Source organism: Triticum urartu, chromosome 2A (assembly GCF_056163025.1).
Source record: "Triticum urartu cultivar PI428250 chromosome 2A, HENAU_Tu73, whole genome shotgun sequence".
Classification (NCBI taxonomy): Eukaryota; Viridiplantae; Streptophyta; class Magnoliopsida; order Poales; family Poaceae; genus Triticum; species Triticum urartu.
This window is the reverse complement of record NC_141874.1, coordinates 582983397-582998105: the sequence shown is the minus strand read 5'-3', so window position 1 is coordinate 582998105 and position 14709 is coordinate 582983397.

Sequence of the window (14709 nt, the reverse complement as noted above, 5' to 3'; positions counted from 1 at the left end):
CATTTTCCGCTCTGGGGTATTTTGCAGAACTTATGAGAAAAACTAAGTGGCAAAAATAAATAATTTTGCAAGAGCGGAATTAAAAAGAAACTCCAAGATTTTTCAAGAAAATACTCGATTGCGCATGGAGAAGGACCGCTCAGTACATTCTTACACGCAAGCCGTAATTATACAATACATCAGTCAGGATGTGAGTACACATTCCTGACATGTTATTTAGGCTAGTGCACTTCTCCGAGTTCCTACATGATGCGCACACAAACTACTTCTCACCAAACCTATGTACATAAAAACATATAATACAAGCTGGTACATCGCACGGCTGCTAGGCGCACTCAGTCGGAGATGGTGAGAACTTCCTTTGGCCTGACGAGGGTAAGACCCAGTGATGCTGAAGACTCAACCTCCTCCTCACTAATAGGCTCCAGACGCGAAGGACTGAGCTGAGGAGCTGGTGCGGGCGCGACAGGTGGTGCAGCTCTGACTGGAGTAGGAGCAATGACTTGGTCAAACTCCTCAGTGGTAGGCAGGCGGCGAGCGGTGGCCAAGGTGGCAGGTGCATAGGATGCTGAGGACGATATGTATGACAGTGGCGGTGCTGTACGGAGGAGCTCCCTCCTGTTGGTGGAACAGCCCTGAACAAAGTCCATACGAGCCGCCACAAAGTCATCCATGAGGTTATCAAAAGCTTCCTCAAGAGCTTTGAGATACTCAACCAACAGCTCAATGGCCTCATCTCTCTCTCCTCTAGGGCAAGCGAATGCATAGTGACAAGTGTATGGCACGTGGCATGGGAGGTAGCGGTAGCGACGAGTCTTCATCGAAGGAAGTGCATCCCGGAGATGAGCTATCGCCTCACGGGAAGCCATCTGCATGGCATGCCTCTCTGTAGGCATGGCCCTTCCTACAAATCGGAAGCAGCGTGACTCAAAACGTCCGCCCTTGAATTGCACCAAGGCCTGGTGCATAGATACGCTGTCGCTGAGCTTGTGCTGGTAGAGTGTGAACTCCGGATGAGCCGATGGCCCAATCGTGACTTTGGTGATGGAGACGAGGAGCCTGATGAATACCTCAGGTACATTGGCGAACACCTGAGACTCACAGTCGCTGTCTGCCATCTACAAAAGTAGACAAAAATTCCGAATAGTCAAGTCATAAATTTATGATGACTAACAGAAAATTGCTACATTTGCAAAACGCTAAAAATAGCACTTACTACGCTAATAGCCGATTAGTGATCGCACCTAGTGGCTTCCTACAGTCAGCCTGGCTCTGATGCCAAGGTTGTCAAGACTGGTTTTCCAATAAAACATTTATTGAAAAGCCGACCCTTTTATTGACCAGCATAGAAGAATCCTTCTTACTGGCAGACAAATCCTTGATACAGAAATCCAACAGTACTAAATATTATACAAGGTTGAGCTGAGGCTGCTCAACAATTTATTACAAGCACGCCGATATTATACATAAAGGCGGATATGTCACAAGGGTATGGTGGCATAACTACCGACTTGTAATAAAAGTGGTGGTGGATATGTCATAGTGAAGTGGGAGACATGACAACTCATCAAGCGTCGGAGTGGGGCTCGATGATTTTATTTGGGTAGCGGAAGCATATATAATACAAGTGATCAACTCCAGGATCGCACGGGACTGATTGGGACTCCTCTAGGCGTCTGACTCGCTATCGAACTCTTCATCCATAAGATCGCCTTCGTCAACATCTAGCCAAATCAACAAGCCAGGTGTGTACTTTGAATGTACTCGCGAGACAGTTTGGACATAAGATATAACAAATGTAAATATGATGCACATGAGCAGATTAGAAATGCGCACTCCGATAGATAATTGCACTGCATGTAAAATAAAAAGGAAGTCAGGCGGTAGTCCTCCCGAAATCCCAATAAAATAACTGTAGACCGATCGGGTGTCCGAAGCGATGCCTCGAAAGGTAAAATTGAATTAATGTGCCACAGTCGGGCGTCAGGGCGACACCACATAAAGGGCTTATATTGAAAAGTAAATGACAGAACGTGCCACAGTCGGACGTCTAAGCGACATCTCGAAAAGGGCTTATAATGAAAGTAAATAACAAGGATGCCACAGTCGGACGTCTGAGCGACATCACATAAAGGGCTTATATCGAAGGTAAATGACAAGAGTGCCTTAGTCGGACGTGTGAGCGACATCACATAAAGGGCTTATATCGAAAGTAAATGACAAGAGTGCCATAGTCGGACGTCTGAGCGACATCACATAAAGGGCTTATATTTCATCATTCGTATTCAAATAGTTCATGAATTTAAATCATCCCAAGGAAATACTCAGCACATAATAATAAACTGGTTAGTCCATTCACAGGAATAACATTCAGCCGGGTTTACCACTCTCTCAGTTTCATGCTTATTCTCCGGAGACTGTCACTGGGGTTGACACTGAGGTCGACACTAAGACTGACACTGACACTGAGATGATGTCCAAGTCCTTGATCGTGGACATGGATACTTGAATGGTTTTGACTCTGCAGAGTTTGTACTCTTTAACCACAGCAAACGGATTTCAGTAGTCACAAAGGACTAGTTCCGTTTATGGTATTTTAGAAGAAACACATCTAACCAGTACACACCATTCCACATTCCGTTGCCAGGAATCACCCTGGGCAACATTCAAGAAAAACTTTAAGACGGGGAGGCCACAACCTCGAATAGCATGGGATCAAATTTATATCGCGCGCTCTAAGGGTTGCCCCCCTCTCGGTCCCAACCGGAAACACCCATGCTCCCTGACCGGATGACGGGCTTTAATCTAGGGCCATGGAACCCTCATCGCGGTCCCTCTGTTTGGTGTGTACAAGGAAAGAGGTTTGCAACTTACTAAACCACACTCTTTGCAGAAAACATGTGGCAGCACGAAGGGGAAACGAATGGGATCGAGACTTGATCCACGTTAAAACTGGAGTTAACGGTTGACATAGAACTGGCATGCTTCAACAATACTAGCTTGCAACCTATCATGTCACCACATGATCAGGTTACGTCATCATCATAAGAACACATCAATATCGAGGTTCACCCGCAGCTTTCTTTCCATGAAATATAACCTTCACCGATGTTCATATAAACATGCCATGCGAAACCACTCAAGCAAACATGAAAAGCACTTATCATATCAAAGGTTCAAACATGCTTGCCTGGTTCGGAGTAGTCGGAGTCTAGCTCGGCGAAGTTCGCGGTTCTGTCACCTCCTCCGGTATCTACGGTATAAAGAAATCGCATACTAGTGTAAATACCGAGTGTGTATAAAAATTGTTCCAAATATTTTTCAAATAAATATGATAAAAAAACTAGACAGAAAAAGAATCAATTCAAAATCATCTTTTGTTAAAAAGTTATAAGGGTTTTGGTCCAGGAACTCATCTGTAATGAAACAGAAAGTTACCAAGGTTTAGTTTATAAAAATAGAAAACGTTTCGCTAAGAAATACGCTACCCAACAGGGAAAGCATACTTTGCCCGAAGGCGTTTTCAGAAAATGTTTCAATTAGAATAAGAGAGGCTGACGAGGGGGTCCCACTCGTCAGGTTTGAATTTTGAAACAGAGCACACCGGCGCCCGAAGGCCGCGGTGGTCGCCGGCGTCGATCCACGGCGAGGTAGGGGGAAAGGAGGGTACCTACGAGTTCACGAGGCTCTTCCGCACCTGTGGGTGGTGGAGTTGGTCGTCGGCGAGCACCACGTCGACGGCGGCCTCCACTCCGGCGGACGGTGGTTCGGGCGGTGGTGGATCTCGCCGGGGAGGGCTGCAGATGTCAAATTGAGCCTAGGGTCAGATGAGTGGGTGCACTAGGGGGATTCTGGCAAGGTTTGGGAGGCGGGGGTGGTCTCCCCAAAGGGAATCGTGCCGGAGCCCGAAGCGGATCGGGGCGGCCAGAGTCGGGGAAGAAGGCCTCCTCGAGGTCCTCCTAGTGGCTGGGCATTGTACTGGCGAGGTGGAGGGGTGGTGCTGAGTCGAAGGCGAGCTCGGGGTCGCTATTTATAGCCGGCCCGAGGCGGTTGCCGAGAACGGGATAACTCCTGCGATGATTACGACGAGGCAGTGGTCGAACGGGGGTTTTAGGCGATTGGTCATCATCGTGTTGGTCTACTGGTTCCGTTCAGGGGCTAAACTTGGCCTGGCTTGGGTGATACTCCAAGCCCTGGACGGAACGGCCCCGTGGGCATGTCGGCGGCAGGGAGCGCGCCCTGTGCTTTCCAGACCACGACGACTGCTCTGCAGAACGCACAGGGAAGGGGACGGCCACGCAGAGGCCTCTGGTGGTGTGGGCGGTGCCAGACGGTGCCGTTCTGCAGGGCTAGCCCCTGTTGGCCGCCACGGGTGGCTGTGCCACCGCGGAAGACGTCGGCGTTGGCGGGACACGTCGCCACAGACGCTTGCGCCCGTCCAAACGACCGTGCGGCGCTCTAGATAAGGAGGAGAGGCAGTGAGCAAGATGCCAACGCAGGCACTAGCTAGATTGACGCCATGCTCTAAATAAAACGACGCTATCGACTGAAACCCAGCACTGAAACTCTGAAACTTGATAGAAACAGTGGCGGCCACATGTTCGACGAAATGATTTTGGCATGTGGAAAATTTTTCTGGAGTTGATCTTTGGTGAGGTGGCCTCTTGATGCATCTAGGGGCTTCCTGATTTATCTCAGATTTTTAGGAGAAGAAAAAGAATGAATTTCACCGAAAATGGCAAATCTGGTCCAAACTTGCAGTAAGCAAATTTTGAAAAATTTGAACTGTGGACCAGTGGATCTTGATGGATCTTGGTTGAGGGTACTAAGGACTAGTCAGAGAAGTTTATTTGGGATCAATATTCAAGGGAAAATTGGTAGTTCCTTTGTAAACCACCCTAGCCCAAATAAATGACAGAAAATGATTTTGAGGTTAAAATAATTAGAAATAAATTTAGATGAAGTTGGAACTTGTTGTATTTGGATGCTTGGCTTGTCCCAAAGTGGGGAGGTGGATTTGGAAGAAAAATCTCAACATGAGTCATGGCAAAAGAGAAACTTTTGAATTGGAAAAGAATAAATCCATAATTCATAGGGTTTCTTTTTAATAAAAAGACATTGAAAAACTTTCCAAAGTTATTTGTGTTGAGTCAACACCAAATGAAAAGCCCTCAAGACCAAAAATCAAGGTTGAGAAGCACACATAAAATATTTGTCATAAATTTTTTGAGAAGGAGAGTTTTTAAGAAAAAAATTAAATAACCTCCTCCCAATTTAGAGAACAAAATATTTGATAAAACCAAATCAAATTTTTTTTGGTGTGTTACACAAAGTATCTTTACTTTGACCAATCTTATACAAAAAGGTATGCACTTTCACAATGTGCGAAGTAAAAAGGAACAGAAGGAGTACAAAGAGTTTGAGCAGCTTTTTAGCGTTTCTGTACATTGCAATCAAACACACAGGCCTGACAATTCATAGAGAACATTCAAAACAATCGATGATTATGCATCTCAGTGACTCACATGTCAGAGGCAATATTTACTTCACAACTAAAGAATAAAGAAAAAATTGATCGACGCTGCTGACAGCAAAGGGCGTCCCATTCGAAAATATCAAACGCATGTCTTGCTAAAATCAATGAGCTAAATTTGACAAGGTTGTCCCATTCCAAAATATCAAATGCCTACGATTGTGGAATGGGCAGGATTTGCCATCAGTTCGGACATTGACATGACACCTCGTGCTAAATAAACCAGCTGTTCTTTTTGTGCAGTTCCACCAAAATCAACCAAATTCGTGCAGCTTGTATGATTTCGCCCTTATATGTTGCAATACCTTGTACTTATCGGCACCTCCTTTCTTGTGGTGGAAATGAATGATTCGATGTATTCATGAACATTTTGTGCAGTTCCCATTGAAATCAAGCTGAGCACCCCTGTTTGCACAAATACAAAAAAGTGATTAGTATAAAGCAAACTGTACTATGAATTGACAGTTTCAACAGGCACATACATGGTCCATGTAGAGCACACTTTTAGAAAAATGGAACTCACCGGAAGGAATCCTAGAACAACATTGTACTCGCGCATCACATCAGGAAATGGAGATTTGTCAGTCCTTCTGAGCTGAAGTTAGTTTGGTCTTGTGGGGGGTAATGTAACCATCCTTCAACTGCTCCTTCTGATGAGAAGATAGACAGGGCTTCTTCATCCTGGCATAATCAGAACTAGTCACTTCACGTACTCCTTATTCTTCTTCAGAGGAAGATGATCCTGTTGTGCAAAGACAAGAGGATAACTAAATGCTAGCATCCCTGTTTGCTCGAAAAAAGGAAAGGAAATATTTAAAACAGCACAGATGAAGCACTTCTCAAGGACAATACCACTTTTTCATGACAGTATCTGAATAGTAGCATAACACCAATAGAGATGACAAAGCTCAATCATATGGATGAAATCAGTGGGCGAGTACCAACCTTTGTCAGGAGGCTTATTGTGTAGAGCATACAGATGAAGCACTTCTCCGGAACCATCTGTTGCTATCTACGGTGGTGGCCATGCTTACTATATACTCCTCGATTAGTTTAATGTTTCCAACATCTTCTTGTGCAGTTCCACTAAAATATATGGTATCTTCAAAGAAGATCCCTGTTTGCACAAGTAGAGATAATTCCATATTACATTAAGAGTGGCATCAAATCAGTGGCAAAAAAATTGCTCGTTCCAGCCATAGCAATAAATTAAGATGCAAAACTATATCATTACTTGTGTCATCACAGTTCTAGTGCTTCATTACAGCACCGAGAGTTGATTTTTGTTTTTCTTCCGCTTGTTCTTCCCCTTCATCACTTGGTTCAATAACAGATAAGCTTCGCCTTCAATGTAAGATTTGGCATGTCAATTAGGGAGCACAAGTATAGTAATAAACTTAATTTTCTGATGAAAGTGGCAAAATACAGACCAACAGTTGTGAAATATCCTTATCTTACCTCAATGGGATATTACGGTGCACATACAGATTGGAAGTCTTGTCTCCATTTGTGTAGTTCACTAAAATCAAGCAACATTATCGTACAAGTAGCAGAACATATGAAATCACACTGCAGAATCATGTGAAAGAAGTCTAGTACTGACCTCTCGTGATGCGGAATTCAAACAACTCACAAGAACAAGATATGAACCAAATTCGCCTTAACGGATAGGAAGTAAGATCTCCTCTTGTGCAGTTCCACTAAGATCAAGCAATCAAGCAACGTTGTCGGTGTGACATTTTGGTTGAACTGCACAAAACACTCTTAAAACAAAAGTGTTTTGTGCAGTGCAACAAAAGGTCACAATGGCAACGAGGTGAAGTAGATAACCCTGTTTACACAGAGGTGCAAAGGAAACAATTAGTGGTCAATAACGGTGGATGACACAAAAGCCAACAAAAAGAAGCATTGATACGTCTCCAACATATCTACTTTTCCAAATACTTTTGCCCTTGTTTTGGACTCTAACTTGTATGATTTGAATGGAACTGACCCGGACTGACGCTGTTTTCAGCAGAATTGCTATGATGTTGTTTTATGTGCAGAAAACAAAAGTTCTCGGAATGACCTAAAACTCCACGGAATATCTTACAATAAATAATAAAAAATCCTCACCAAAGATGAAGACCAGGGGGCCCACACCCTTGCCACGAGGGTGGGGGGCGCCCCCCTAGGGCGCGCCTCCCTACCTCGTGGGCCCCTGGAGACCTCCCGACTCTAAATCCAACTCTATATAATTGCTTTCGGGGAGAAAAAAATAAGAGAGAAGATTTCATCGCATTTTACGATACGGAGCCGCCGCCAAGCCCTAAAACCTCTCGGGAGGGCTGATCTGGAGTCCGTTCAGGGCTCCGGAGAGGGGGATTCGTCGCCGTCATCATCATCAACCATCCTCCATCACCAATTTCATGATGCTCACCACCGTGCGTGAGTAATTCCATCATAGGCTTGCTGGACGGTGATGGGTTGGATGAGATTTATCATGTAATCGAGTTAGTTTTGTTAGGGTTTGATCCCTAGTATCCACTATGTTCTAAGATTGATGTTGCTATGACTTTGCTATGCTTAATGCTTGTCACTAGGGCCCGAGTGCCATGATTTCAGATCCGAACCTATTATGTTTTCATCAATATATGAGAGTTCTAGATCCTATCTTGCAAGTCTATAGTCACCTCTTATGTGTTATGATCCGTTAACCCCGAAGTGACAATAATCGGGATACTTACCGGTGATGACCGTAGTTTGAGGAGTTCATGTATTCACTATGTGCTAATGCTTCGTTCCGGTTCTCTATTAAAAGGAGCCCTTAATATCCCTTAGTTTCCATTAGGACCTCGCTGCCATGGGAGGGTAGGACAAAAGATTTCATGCAACTTCTTTTCCATAAGCATGTATGACTATATTTGGAATACATGCGTACATTACATTGACGAATTGGAGCTAGTTATGTGTCACCCTATGTTATGACTGTTACATGATGAGCTGCATCCGGCATAATTATCCATCATTGATCCGATGCCTACGAGCTTTCCATATACTGGTTTACGCTTATTTACTTTCCCGTTGCTATTGTTACAATCACTACAAAATACCAAAAACATTACTTTGCTTTCGTTACTCTTTTGTTACCGTTACCATCACTATCATATTACTTTTCTACTAAACACTTTGCTGCAGATATTAAGTTTCCAGGTGTGGTTGAATTGACAACTCAGTTGCTAATACTTGAGAATATTCTTTGGCTCCCCTTGTGTTGAATCAATAAATTTGGGTTGAATACTCTACCCTCGAAAGCTGTTGTGATCCCCCATACTTGTGGGTTATCAAGACTAATTTCTGGCGTCGTTGTCGGGGAGCATAGCTCTATTCTTTTAGTCACTTGGGATTTATATCTGCTGGAAACTATGAAGAACTTGAAAGACGCTAAGTCAACAATTTATCCCTCAACTACGAGGGGAGGTAAGGAACTGCCATCTAGCTCTGCACTTGATTCACCTTCTGTTTTGAGTAAGCTTGCGACACCTACACCTGCTTCTGCTATTCCTTCTAATATGTCACATGTTATTGATGATGCCACTTCTGCTATGCATGACACTTATGATGAAACTACTTCTATGCTTGATACTACTATGCCACTTAGTGATTTTCTCGAGGAACGACTTGCTAGGGCTAGAGAGATTGAAAATATTGAATCTGATTATGAAGATGAAAGTGATGGTGAAGAATCACTTGTTATTCCTGAGGGTTATTTATTTGATCAAGAAGCTTCTTTAGCTATTTTAGCTTGCAAAGATAGATATGAACTCAAAAGGTTATTAGCTAAATGGAATAAGCAATCTCTAAATGCTAGGATGAGACCTAACCCTGCTTTTGCTACTTCACCTATCTATGTTGCTGATAAGGATTATGAATTCTCTATTGATCCTGATATAATTACTTTAGTTGAATCTGGTACTTTTCATGGCTATGAATCTGAAACTGTTGTGGCACATCTTACTAAATTAAATGATATAGCTACCCTGTTCACTAATGATGAGAGATCTCGCTACTTTTATATCCTTAAAATATTTCCGTTTTCATTAAAGGGTGATGCTAAGATATGGTTTAATTGTCTTGATCCTGGTTGTGTGCGTAGTCCCCAGGATATGATTTACTACTTCTCTGCTAAATATTTCCCTGCTCATAAGAAACAAGCTGCTTTAAAGGAAATATACAACTTTGTGCATATTAAAGAAGAGAGTCTCCCACAAGCTTGGGGGAGGCTTCTCAAGTTACTTAATGCTTTGCCTGATCATCCTCTTAAGAAAAGTGAAATACTTGATATATTTTATAATGGACTAACCAATGCTTCCAGAGATTACCTAGATAGTTGTGCTAGTTCTCTTTTCAGGGAAAGAACACTGGATGAAGCTGAAATCTTATTGAATAATGTGTTTACAAATGAAAATAATTGGGCACCTCCTGAGCCAGCTCCTGCTCCAATTAATGATCCTATTACTAAACCAACTCCGAAGAAGAGAGGTATTCTATTTCTCAGTCCCGAAGATATGCAAGAGGCAAAGAAATCTATGAAAGAAAAGGGTATTAAAGTTGAAGATGTTAAGAATTTACCTCCTATTGAAGAAATACATGGTCTTAATTTACCTCCTATTGAAGAAACATATGATCTTAATCCTTTACTTATTGAAAAACCTCCAGACCTCGATAACCCGACACAGGTAGTAAAGGTAAATTCTCTCTATAGATATGATAAAGCTGAAATCCCATTTACTAAATTTGCTAGCCCATGCTTAGATGAGTTTGATAAATTTATGGCTAAGCAAGAAGACTTTAATGCTTATTTTGGTAGACAATTAAAATACAATTCAAATATGCCTGGACACTTGGGTGATTATATGGTTAATGTCAAAGGTGAACTTAAACTTATTAGTAAACATGCTTCCATGGTTACCACTCAAGTAGAACAAGTACTTAAAGCTCAAAAGGAATTGCTCAATGAGATGAATAGTAAGAAAAATGATTATTTTGTTAAAGTGGCTACTAGAACTGGTAGAATGACTCAGGAACCTTTGTATCCTAAAGGACACCCTAAGAGAATTGAGCAAGATTCTCAAAGAAATAATATTGATGCACCTAGTTCTTCTAAAAAGAAGAAAAAGAAAAATGATAGAACTGTGCAAACTTCTAGTGAACCTATTGCTGAACCACCTGATAATCCAAATGATATATCTATGTCTGATGCTGAAACACAATCTGGCAATGAACATGGACCTAATAAAAATGTTAATGATGATGTTCATAATGATGCTCAACCTAGTAATGATAATGATGTAGAAATTAAACCTGCTGTTGATCTTGATAACCCACAATCAAAGAATCAACGTTATGATAAGAAAGACTTTGTTGCTAGGAAACATGGTAAAGAAAGAGAACCTTGGGTTCAGAAACCCATGCCTTTTCCTCCCAAACCATCCAAGAAAAAGGATGATGAGGATTTTGAGCGCTTTGCTGAAATGATTAGACCTATCTTTTTGCGTATGCGATTAACTGATATGCTCAAAACCAATCCTTATGCTAAGTACATGAAAGATATTATTACAATTAAAAGAAAGATACCAGAAGCTGAAATTTCCACCATGCTTGCTAATTATACTTTTAAGGGTGGAATACCAAAGAAACTTGGAGATCCAGGAGTACCTACTATACCATGCTCCATTAAAAGAAACTATGTTAAAACTGCTTTATGTGATCTTGGAGCTCGTGTTAGTGTTATGCCTCTCTCTTTATATCATGGACTTGACTTGAATAAGTTGACACCCACGGAAATATCTTTGCAAATGACTGATAAATCAACTGCTATACCTGTCGGTATTTGTGAGGATGTGCCTGTTGTAGTTGCAAACATTACTATTTTAACTGACTTTGTTTTTCTTGATATTCCCGAGGACGATAGTATGTCTATTATTCTTGGAAGACCTTTTCTTAATACTGCAGGGGATGTTATTGATTGCACTAAAGGCAATGTCACTTTTCATGTTAATGGTAATGAGCATATGGTACATTTTCCAAGGAAACAACCTCAAGTTCATAGTATCAATTCTATCGGAAAAATTCCATAGATTATATTTGGAGGTTTTGAATTTCCCCTTCCTACCATCAAGAAGAAATATGATATACTTATTATTGGGGATGTGCATATCCCCGTTGAGGTAACATTGTGTTATTCAAAATTTCTCTGGTTCCATGTTATTCGGAATGAGTTCGTTAACAAGACTTGATCAACCTTGTTAGTGGATTCCTTTTGATGATCATGAGATGGATGAAACTAGAAGCACAACCTTCTGTACCCTACTTTTACTATCTGTTATTTATATTAAATAAAGTAAAAATAAATATTTTTCTATCTGTTATCTCATTATCCGTGCAATATAAAAATACCTCGAAAATAAAAGTTCTCCAAATGCCCTAAAAATTAAATATGTTTTTTCTAGAATATTTGAGGATTTATGGAACAAAGATTACACCAGGGGGGCCAACCACCTTGCCACGAGGATGGAGGGCGCGCCCACCCCCCTAGGGCGTGCCCCCTGCCTCGTGGGCCCACGGTGGCCCTCCTCCACTTATTCCTGCACCCATCCTCTTCTTCTTCCTCCCTCAAACACGAAAAACCAACTCAAGCACGAGTTCCAGCCCTCTTTGCTGCCATTTTCGATCTCCTTGCTCAAAGCACCTCTCACAAAACTGCTTGGGAAGATTGTTCATTGGTATGTGACTCCTCCATTGGTCCAATTAGTTTTTTGTTCTAGTGCTTTATGCATTGCAAATTTTTGCTGCTTAGGTGACCCTGTTCTTGAGCTTGCATGTCAAATTTATATGGTCAAAAGTAGTTTTGATGCATGATATAGGCCCTAGGCACTTGTAGGAGTAGTTGCTATCAATATTATTGAGTTCGGTTTACTTTTATTTTGAAGTTACTAAAAATTTCAGAATTTTTTAGAAAATGATGAGGAGATTATTGAGGGGCTCATCGAGCCAAAGCTCGAAGGAAAAGGCACCGAAGCCTAAGTATAATTTGCCGCGCACCGCGGAGGTTCGGGCGTGTGAATGGCCTTCCGAGGATTTCTTGAGAGCAACCGAGATTTATGAAGATTTTCATGAATTGGCTCATAATGCAGGCCTCACCGCTTTCCTCCACGACCAGTGCGATCACTATCCCTTACTCACAAAAACCTTTGTGCAAAACTTTCATTTTCATTCTAGGAACTCACCACCTACGATGGAGTTTCATTTATATGATGAGCATAAGGAGATGTCACTTTATGATTTCTGTCGGATTTTTTTGTCCCTTTTGGGGGCAAGACAGAAGAACCACATCACGATCATGTGGAGGGGTTTATTGATACTATCATTGTAGGAGAAACTAGGAAGGTTTCCGATGCACGAATCACTAGCATACATTTTCCTGTTTTACGTTACTTTGCATTATTTGCTAGCTGTTGCTTAATTGGACGCGGAAACTGTGGAAACCTTAGTATCCCTGATATAATTATTCTGCTCCACGGTTTATACAGTGATAACACTTTTAGTATGGGCAGTATTATTGCTAAACGGTTAAGTCTGAACCGTACAAAGGGCCCCATCTTTGGAGGCATCTATGCTACACGCCTAGCTGCACATTTTAACATACCTATTAGGCATGCTGAGAAGGAAGAAAAAGTGCTACCTCATGTTTATCTAGATTATAAAAGTATGGTGGCACATGATTTTATTGTTAAGAATAGGGCAGGAGAGCTTAAATATCAATTGTTCTTTAATAAACATCATCCTGAGACTATCACATTGCCTGCTCCTTCTTTGTTTGATTTGACTGTAGGCACGTATCTTGTTCCGTTGAAGGCTATTCAAGCCTACCGGAACCCTGCACCAGCCGAGGAGCCGGAGCCGGAACCACAATTTGATCCCTCACGACAGTCTAATTACCAGTGGGATCCGGAGATGATTGCCAGCCAGTGGCAATCGGAGCCTTCTTTTTCCTCATCACAGTACGACCCCAACAACTATTATTATGGATATCCACCAGGCCAGCCGTGGCCATAGACCAACTTAGGCCAAAAGCCTAAGCTTGGGGGAGTACGTATTTCTCACCGACATTACATTTATGTTCACACACACTCATTGCTAGATGTCGGTGCTCACACTTTTTCATTGTATCATCCATGCTAGTTTATTTCCTTTCATGCTTTCTTCTTGTGTGTTTTATAAACCTTAAGAAAAACAAAAAAAATTACTTGCAGCTTTTAATTAATGTAATTTCTATGCTTTTAGTAGTAACCAAAAAGAAAACCCAAAAATATTTCCTGTTCTTCTTTTGCTTGTTGGGAGTTTTCCCGTGTAAATAGTTTTATTTCTTTTATTTTCTTTGGGGGTCAGTAGGAGAAGACCATGATTAAATTGTTGAAATGGCTCTTATATGCATTATTGTTTATCTGACAAAAGAGCCCATATTGCCTTGTCTTCTCCTGTTTATTGAATGCTCGCAAATTCCAGCTTAGTCCAATGCACGTGCACTCTTATTATTATTCACATCATTCAGTCGTGCAAGTGAAAGGCAATTATGATGATATATGATGGACTGACTGAGATGAGAAAAGCTGGTATGAACTCGGCCTCTTTTGTTTTTGTAAATATGATGAGTTCATCGTTCTTGATTCAGCTTGTTATGAATAAACATGTTTGCAATGACAATTAGAGATCATAGTTGCTTGTGCCATGCTTGATTAGCTATGAGTTATAATGGTTTACCTTGCGTGCCAACATGCTATTAAAATGGTTATGATGTGGTATGATAGGGTGGTATCCTCCTTTGAATGATTTAAGTGACTTGACTTGGCACATGTTCATGCATGTAGTTGAAACAAATCAACATAGCCTTCACGATATTTATGTTCATGGTGGATTATATCCTACTCATGCTTCCATCCAATGTTTATCAATTTTAATGCATGTACATGGCTTTTGTCACTCTCTAGTTGGTCGCTTCCTAGTTTTTCGCTAGCCTTCACCTGTACTAAGCGGGAATACTGCTTGTGCATCCAATCCCTTAAACCCCAAAGTTATTCCAGATGAGTTTACTATACCTTCCTATATGCGGTATCTACCTGCCGTTCCAAGTAAAT